Genomic DNA, 8984 nt, shown 5'->3' with positions numbered 1-8984 from the left:
AACTACTGGTGCGTGCCACCATGCCTGGCTAATTTTTTTATTTATTGTAGAGATGAGGTCTCACCAAGTTGCCCCAGGCTGGTCTCGAACCTGTGGGCTCAGACAATCCTCTTACATTGACCTCCCAAAGTGCTGGGATTATAGGCATGAACCACTGCGACCAGCCTTAAATTTTTTTTTTTTTTAAGATTTGGAGTTTCACTCTGTCGCCAAGGCTGGAATGCAGCGGCACGCTGCTCACAGCCACCACAGCCTGGACCTGCTGGGCTCAGGCAATCCTTCCACCTCAGCCTTCCAAGTATCTACAACTACAGGCACGTACCACCATGTCCGGCTAATTTTTGTTTTATAGAGATGAGGTCTCGCCAAGTTGCCCAGGCTGGTCTCGAACCCATGGGCTCAGGCAGTCCTTTTACCTCAGCCTCCCAAAGTACTGGGATTATAGGCATGAACCACTGTGCCCAGCCTAAATATTTTTTAATAACAGCTTTACTGAGATATAATTAATAGACTATAAAATTCACCTACTTAAAATATAAAATTTAGTAGTTTTAGTATACTCACAGAGTTGAGCAACCATCAGCTTTAGAACATTTTCATCACAAAGAAACATTGTGTCTGTATGCCTTCCAGGGCTTTCTTTTTTTTTTTTTTTTGAGTCAGAGTCTCACTCTGTCGCCCAGACTGGAGTGCAGTGGCCGCTCCAGGCCACCGCAGCCTCGCCTGCTGGGCTCCGGCGATCCTTCCACCTCAGCCTTCTGAGTAGCCGGAATTACAGGCATGCGCTACCACACCCGGCTGATTTTTTTTTTATTTGTTGTAGAGATGAGGTCTCGCTGCCCAGGCGGGTCTCGAACCCGCAGGCTCAGGCAATCCACTCACTTCAGCCTCCCAAAGGCGCGGGATTACAGGCTGAGCCACCGAGCCAGCTCCAGGGCTTTCTTAACGAAGTACCACAAACTGGTGACTTAAAACAGCAGAAATGTATTCCCTCTCAGTTTCGAAGGGTAGAAGTTCAAAATGAGGTTGTCGAAGAGTTTATGCTCCCTCTAAAACTCTGGGGGAAAATCCTTTTCTTACCTCCTGCTTTGCCCTTGGTAGCTCTTGGCAGTCCTTGGTATTCCTTGGCTCATAGCTGCATCACTTCAATTTCTACCTCTGTCTTTACATGTCCTTATAAGGACCCCTGCCATTGGATTTAGGGTCTATCTTAATCCAGTCTGATCTCATCTTAACTATCTGCAATGATCCTCTTTCCGAATATGGTCACATTCCAGGTAGATATGAAATTTAGGGGACACTGTTCAACCCATTACAGAACCCATTAGCAGTCACTTCCCATTTCTCCTCAACTCTCCCATCCCTAGGGCAACCAGTAATCTACTTCCTTCTCTGTGGATTTGCCTGTTCTGAACATTTCATGTAAATGAAATCATATAATATATGGTCTTTTATGACTGGCTTCTTTCACTTCATGTAATGTTTTCAAGATTCATCATGTTGTAGCATGAATCCAGACTTTATTCCTTTTTGTGGGATAAAAATAATCAGTTGTATGGATATACATGTTTTATTTATCCAGTCAATTGTTAGACATTTGGGTTGTTTTCACCTTTTGGTTCTTGTAAATACTGTTGCTGTGAACATTTATATATAAGTTTTTATATGAATATATGTTCTTAAAACTTTTTTAATTACAGAAGTAATAATGTGTGTCATAACAACTTATCCTTGCTTTTTTTTCCCCCCAAAATCCTTTTATATAGCAGGCAAGAAAGGTAAAAGCAATGCTATCTAAAGATCAGAGTCTGCAATATTCTGCTTGAATCAAACACAGTTTCTTTTGCCTGACTCCCCGTCTCCCATTATGACAGCAGTTAGCATACCTGGACTGGCAGGAGCTTTTATCCGCAATCACTTTTATTTTAAAGGATAAAGATTTATATGAGAATGTAAGGAGGTAATGTCTTTGTATTCCTAAATCTTATCAGGAAATTTATCACAGTTGCACCCAGAAAAGCCTCTAAATGTTTTTTTTAAAAATTAGACTTTAGAATAGAGACTAGAAAAACCCTGACAGCTAGAGACTAAAGGCAGCTTCGCCTTGGGCTGTACCTGTTTTGTCAAGAGCTAAAAGTGGTGCTTAAACATCCAACATTCTACATTTTATTTTAATCTCTTAAAACCCAAGTTTAGAATCTCATCTGTGCCTTAAAATCACATCTGCAATATTGGCAGTTTCTCAAATTTCATACACTTAATTAGATCATGTTCTTTTACTAGTGTTTCATAACCCATATTTGACCAATAAGTGCTTCTAATCTTTAAATACATTTTTAAACTTGTTATAGAAGTTTTTAAATAGACACAAATATAGAATAATGCAGTGGACTCCCATGAGCCATTACACAAACTTAAACATTAGCTTCATGTTCTTTGAACAAGATCTCCTCCAAATTTTTTTTTTTTGGACCATTTTAAAGCAAATTCTAACCATCGTATTTCACCCAGCAAAATTAACAATAATTTTTAATATCTAATGTGCATGCTTCAGTTTTCCCATGTTATCTCAAAAATATCTTTTGACCAGGCGTGATGGCTCACACCTGTAATCCCAGCACTTTTTGAAGTTCAAAACCAGCCTAGACAAATAGTAAGACCCCATCTCTACAAAAACTAAAATAATTAGCTGGACATGGTGGTGTAGGCCCGTAGCCCCAGCTACTCAGGAGGTTGAGGCAGGAGGATCACTTGAGCCCAGGAGGTCAGGGCTGCAGTGATACAGTGAGCCGGGATTGTGCCACTGTACTCCAGCCCGGTTGACTGAGCGAAACCATGTCTCAAAAAAAAAAAAAAAAGGAGTCTCACTCTGTCATCCAGGCTGGAGTACAGTGACATGCTCACAGCACTCAGCCTTGATTAGATTCTTGAATCTTGATTTTATTTGACATGAATGTGTCTTAGATGATTCTGCATCTCTGTGTTGCATCTTATCAAACAGTACATAACATCTGGTGGTCCCACTTTCAGCGACTGACCAATGGAGTCTGTGCTGTCAACCTGGGCTATCCCATTACAAAGTACCCCACCACTGTTTCACCTGATGGTTTTTTTTTGTTGGTTTTTTTTTTGAGTTGGAGTCTCCCTCTGTTGCCCAGACTGGAGTGTAGTGGCCGCTCCCGGCCACCACAGCCTCGACCTGCTGGGCTCCAGCGATCCTTCCACCTCAGCCTTCCAAGTAGCTGGAACTACAGGTGTGCGCTACCACGCCTGGCTAATTTTTTTTATTCATTGTAGAGATGAGGCCTCACCAAGTTGTCCAGGCGGGTCTCGAACCTGCGGGCTCAAGCAATCCACTCACCTTGGCCTCCCAAAGCTCTGGGATTATAGGCTGAGCCACCGAGTCCGGCCTACACCTGATGGTTTTAAGCAGTCATCTCAGGGATCTCCAAGATCACCCTCAGGTTCAATGATTCACTAATGGATTTACAGAACTCAGAAAAACTGTTATACTCATTATTTCTGTTTATTTCAGTAAAAGAATGCTGATGAAAGTCAGCAAGAGGAAAAGGTGTATGAGCGAAGTCCAGAAGAAAGCAAGCACAAGCTTCTAGTTGTCCCTTCTGAATTAACCATGGACTTATGATACTTTGACCCGAGCAGGGGACCTTGCTGACCCTGAGAGATTGCCCTCCCAGGCTAGCCAATTTCTAGAGCTAGAGATAGTAAATGACTCACCTAGGAGTGCACCTTTCATATGCAGACTGAAGAGTGAGGGATTTGGAGCCCAAATCCCCACCACCTTCCTTATCAGACTCTTACACTCTGGATCACTAGCCACCTGACCTAATCACCCGAGGACTAGGTACCAGAAGACTAGACACACCCCTGAACCCAAGCTATTCAAACTCACCAATCCTCAACCTGCTTACTCTGCCCTGCCCTTTTCCTCCCACAGAAACCGTAAGACTCTTAGCCACTCTGTCCCCTCACTCCCCAAGCCTCCTCACCAACCTTGGTGCTTCCCTGTGTGGCTCCCAGTGGTATGCCATGCCCCTCTTGGGATCCATGAGTATAGCGGGCTATCTTGTCAATAGCAATCATCTCCTGATTTGTTGGCTTCGCCATACCTGGATAATAATAATACCTATATTTTAGAACACCCCCTCTGCCAGGTGCAGTGGCTTATGCCTGTAATCCCAGCACTTTGGGATTTTATTTATTTACTTCTTTAAAAGAGGTGGTCTCACTATGTTGCCTAGGTTGGTCTCGAACTCCTGGGCTCAAGCAATGCTCTGGCCCTGGCTTCTCAAAGTGCAGGCATGAGCCACTGTGCCTGGCCTGTGATGCTTCTTAAAAAAGTAAATGTTTATATAATTCCAAAGTTGGAACTGGTTTCTTTTTTTAAGATATATTCAGAGAGATCTTCCATCTTGTCCCTCCCTGGTTTTTTCCTTCCCTCTAGCAGTAGCCATTTTTGTTGATTGTTAGCGCATCATGTTGTTCTTTCTTTCTGAAATGCTCTATAAATAGCCTATATACAACAATTTGTTTTGGGGGTTTTTTTTTTGACAATTTGTATTTTTGTCACTGTATGTTTTGAATAGATTCTTAGAAGTGGGATTGTTGGGTCAAAGCTTAAATAAACATCTAACTTAGCTTTTTTTATTTTTTATTTTATTTTTATTTTTTTGAGTCAGTATCTCACTCTGTCACCTAGGCTGGAATGCAGTGGCATGCTCATGGTCACCGCAACCTCGACTTGCTGGGCTCAGGCAATCCTTCTGCCTCAGTCTTCCAAGTAGCTGGAACTATAGGCATGTGCCACCACACCTGGCTTATTTTTTTGATTTATTGTAGAGACCAAGGTCTCTCCAAGTTGCCCAGGCTGGTCTCAAACCCCTGGACTCAGGCAATCCTCTTGCCTCTGCCTCCCAAAGTGCTGGGTTTATAAGTGTGAACCACCGCACCTGGCAACTTTGCTTTATTTAAATTTATCCCTCGAGTTCTATTTATAAATAGAGTGAATGCAAAGAAAGCAAAATACTGAACAGCATTACAATGTATCTTTTCTATAAAAAAAAGACAGATGAAAGATAATGTATCTGTTTGTTTGTATATGCCAAAATCTCTCTGAATAGATGCACAAGAACCCAGTCATCAAGCAGGGTCTGTGGCGAGGGAAAGCGGGTGGCTGGGGCGCCCAGGAGTGGGAAGGAGCCTTTTTACTGAGTATCATTTATATTTTGTTATTTAAAATTTTTTGAACCATATTATTAATATAGCTCCTATTTTAAGATCAATTTTTAAAATGAAATAAAAATTAATGGAAAAAGGTTTCTCTAAACTGTAGATACACTGGGAAACACTCAGTGGCGATGTTGCATAGGGAAGAGGACCTCTCACAGCGGCTCCATGCATGATTCCACAGAACTAATGTCGTCTGGGGCTCTTTCAGGGAAGTAACACTTGGAGGATTGCTGCGTGTTTGTTCTGTGTTCATAAGTGGACTCTAATGGCATGACTATGTGTGCATAATTTGCATTTTCTTTTTAATTTTTAAAACTTGGCCTGATTTATAATTCTGTGTATATAGTTCGTGTAGTCATTTCTGCCTCAAAGCCTAGGGTTAAATGCTGTGCTGTATGGCGTTCATCGGCGCCAAGCATGAGCTCACTGTCTAGGGATAGGAAGCTGCTGTGGAGAAAATGACCCGCTCTGGCTGCCAGCGCCTCTGGTCGGAAACACAGGCCTGTCTGATTTGGTAGTGTCTGTGGCTGGTGGAAAGCTACCTCCACCTGGACCTTGGCAACAATTTTTGGCTTTAAGACAATGTTCTGAGCAAGCCTTAGACAAAGTTTTCCAGCTTTTAAAATCCAGTTCTCTTGCTGGCTAGTGAAGTGGTTTAGAACAGTGTTCTCTTTCCATCTACCACTGTCCTCCAGTGGTGGCTGGGCAAGCCAGATGAGCTGTTAAAATGAGTCCCACCACAGCAGAAGGGCTATGGAAACTAGGAAACGCTTCCAGTAGTGCTTGCTCTTAAGGGTTCCAGCAACTCTTTCCATAGGCAGCTATCCTGAAGGAATGTTTGGATACAGAAAGAGCCAAGAAGGCAGATATTTTAGAGAAAGCACATTTATTTCCAGAACAAAGAGTTATTTTTATGCCCCATATTGAGGAATCATTGGCATTCACATCCTATAAACGTGAATCCCTTTAAACAAATGTATCTATCCGGGGCTAACACTTCCAGATGGATCCAAAACAAACCTTCGGTAGCAACTGTAGTCCAAAGTGGGAGGAAGATTCCCCAAAGACTTTGGGGCTGCAGGTAAAGTCATTAGAATTCAATTTTTATTTCTTAAAGCTGGGGTCCCAAAACGAATCAAAGGGGATGGAAACCAAATTAGTGGCTATTGCCTGGTGGGGGGGGTGGCATGAGGAGAAGCGGGGAATTAGGAAGAGGCACAAGAGAACTCTCTAGACAATGGAAACATTCTGTTTTGATTGGAGTGTTGATTACATTGGTATAAACATTTGTCAAAATTTATGAAAGTCAACATTTAAGATCAGTGTGCCAGGCAACCCCCTCGGGTTCCCTCCCCTCTGGGAGCTTTTCTGTCCTCTCAATAAATCCTGCTTTCAAAAAAAGATCAGTATACTTTATTGTATATAATCATACCTCAATTTTAAAATAAAGAAAAAATGGTCCTTATTACTTGGTATAGAAGAATAAACTTGGGTCTGGGTATTTAAGTAATCATGTTCTAGTTCCAACTCTGTTACTAACTTCCTGTATGAATGGGGAAATATTTAATCTCTGACTTATAATCTAGCATTTAGGATGCTCAAGTTTTTTGGGTTTTTTTTGAGTTGGAGTCTCACTCTGTCGCCCAGACTGGAGTTCAGTGGCCACTTCCGGCCACCGCAGCCTCAACCTGCTGGGCTCCGGCGATCCTTCCACCTCAGCCTTCCAAGTAGCCGGAATTACAGGCATGCACTACCATGCCCAGCTGATTTTTTTATTTATTGTAGAGATGAGGTCTCGCTGCCCAGGAGGGTCTTGAACCCGCGGGCTCCGGCAATCCACTCACCTCAGCCTCCCAAAGGCGCGGGATTACAGGCTGAGCCACTGAGCCCAGCAGGATGCTCAAGTTTTTAAGCTTACAAAGAAGGACTTCTCATAAAAATTCAAATTGGGTGGATAATGCAAAGAAAACTTTCCTGCAGGAAACCATGCCTATGGCCTCTGTCATGTTGGTGACAAGGGAGGGAAGGAAATAACTGTTGTCTTAATCTAGTGACCCAGGCTTTGGATTTGGGTATGGACTTTTTGCCCCTCATCTATGTGAGCTATCAGGGTTAGGAATCGGGTTAGGAATCAGTTTTTAGAACTAAGCCTGTCCAGTGCAGGAAGTATCTCTGTGGGCAGAAAGGCAGAGGCAAAAAGTCACTCCAATGGGGACCCGGGCTACCAAATGTTCGTTTCAAGCATATGCTCCCTGAGCTTGGACTCAGCTCCTGAAGGGGAAGAACTGACAATGGAAACAGTGATGGCCATTTGCTCTGGCAGAAGAGATGCAGTGGGTGCCATGGTGGTGAAACCATCTGACAACAGACAGGATCAGAGTCCATTCCCAGCGTCTCTTTTTTTTTTTTTGAGCCAGAGTCTCAGTCTGTCACCCAGGTTGGAGTGCAGTGGCACACTCACAGCCACCGCAGCCTCAAACTGCTGGACTCAGGTGATCCTTCCACTTCAGTCTCCCAAGTAGCTGGAACTACAGGCACACACCACCACACCCAGCTAATTTTTTTTTTTTTTTTTTTTTGAGTTGGAGTCTCACTGTTGCCCAAGCTGAAGTGCAGTGGCACACTCACGGCCACTGCCGACTCCACCTGCTGGGCTCAGGTGATCCTTCCCCCTTAGGCTTCCAAGTAGCTGGAACTACAGGTGCACGCCACCATGCCTGGCTAATTTTTTGATTTATTGTAGAGATGAGGTCTTGTCAAGTTGCCCAGGCTTGTCTCGAATCCCTGGACTCAGGCAGTCCTCGCACCTTGGCCTTCCAAAGTGCTGGGATTACAGGCTTGAGCCACTGTGCCCAGCCTCCGTGCCTTTCTTCAGTTCAGCAAGACCTTTATGGGCAACCTTTTGGGAGCTCTCTGGGAAATGATACTGTGGGCAACCTTGTACCCACCAATAGAGGCATACTCAATCTAGTTCACCCCATTTGGTTTGAATTAGATTGTGTTGAGAGAAAGAAAAGAGCTCTTCTTGATGTGTCAGAACCTATATCTCCTCCAAATATATATGTATGCCCCCCCCGGGGGGGTTTCGTCAGCTTCCTTTTTTATTGCTGACTCTTGTAAACTATTTTGACCTCCAGCAAATGTCTTTTCTGCTGGTAATTTCATGCAGTACTTTTGTTCTTCAACTTATCCAGTGGCACTGTGAATGTCCTTCTGTCCTAGCGTGTCAGTAACCAGCTGGCAGTGGGAAAAGGTGGCATGGGGTGATGGATTGGCAGTGCAGCCTAAACCAGCACCAACAACAGTGCTCACTCACCTGTGCTAAAGAATCTATTTTTTTGTAACCAGTTATAGTCATGGATTAACTAGTTAATTTTCCTTTTTTTTTTTTTAAGTTGGAGTCTCACTCTGTTGCCTAGACTGGAGTGCAGTGGCACGCTTCTGGCCACCGCAGCCTCAACCTGCTGGGCTCAGGCGATCCTTCTGCCTCAGCCTTCCAAGTAGCTGGAACTACAGGCACGTGCTACCATGCTCAGCTAGTTTTTTTATTTATTGTAGAGATGAGGTCTCGCCAAGTTGCCCAGTCTGGTCTTGAATCCCAGGTTCAGGCAATCCTCTTGCCTCTGCCTCCCAAAGTGCTGGGATTACAGGTGAGTTACCATGCCCAGCTTCCTGTTATAGCTTATATATTTTTTCCTGTTATCATATTCCCTAGTATATGGTTATCACTAGTA

This window comes from Carlito syrichta, unplaced genomic scaffold, assembly GCF_000164805.1.
Source record: "Carlito syrichta isolate Samal-C Ts95f unplaced genomic scaffold, Tarsius_syrichta-2.0.1 Scaffold309823, whole genome shotgun sequence".
Classification (NCBI taxonomy): domain Eukaryota; kingdom Metazoa; phylum Chordata; class Mammalia; order Primates; family Tarsiidae; genus Carlito; species Carlito syrichta.
This window is presented reverse-complemented; position numbering follows the sequence as displayed.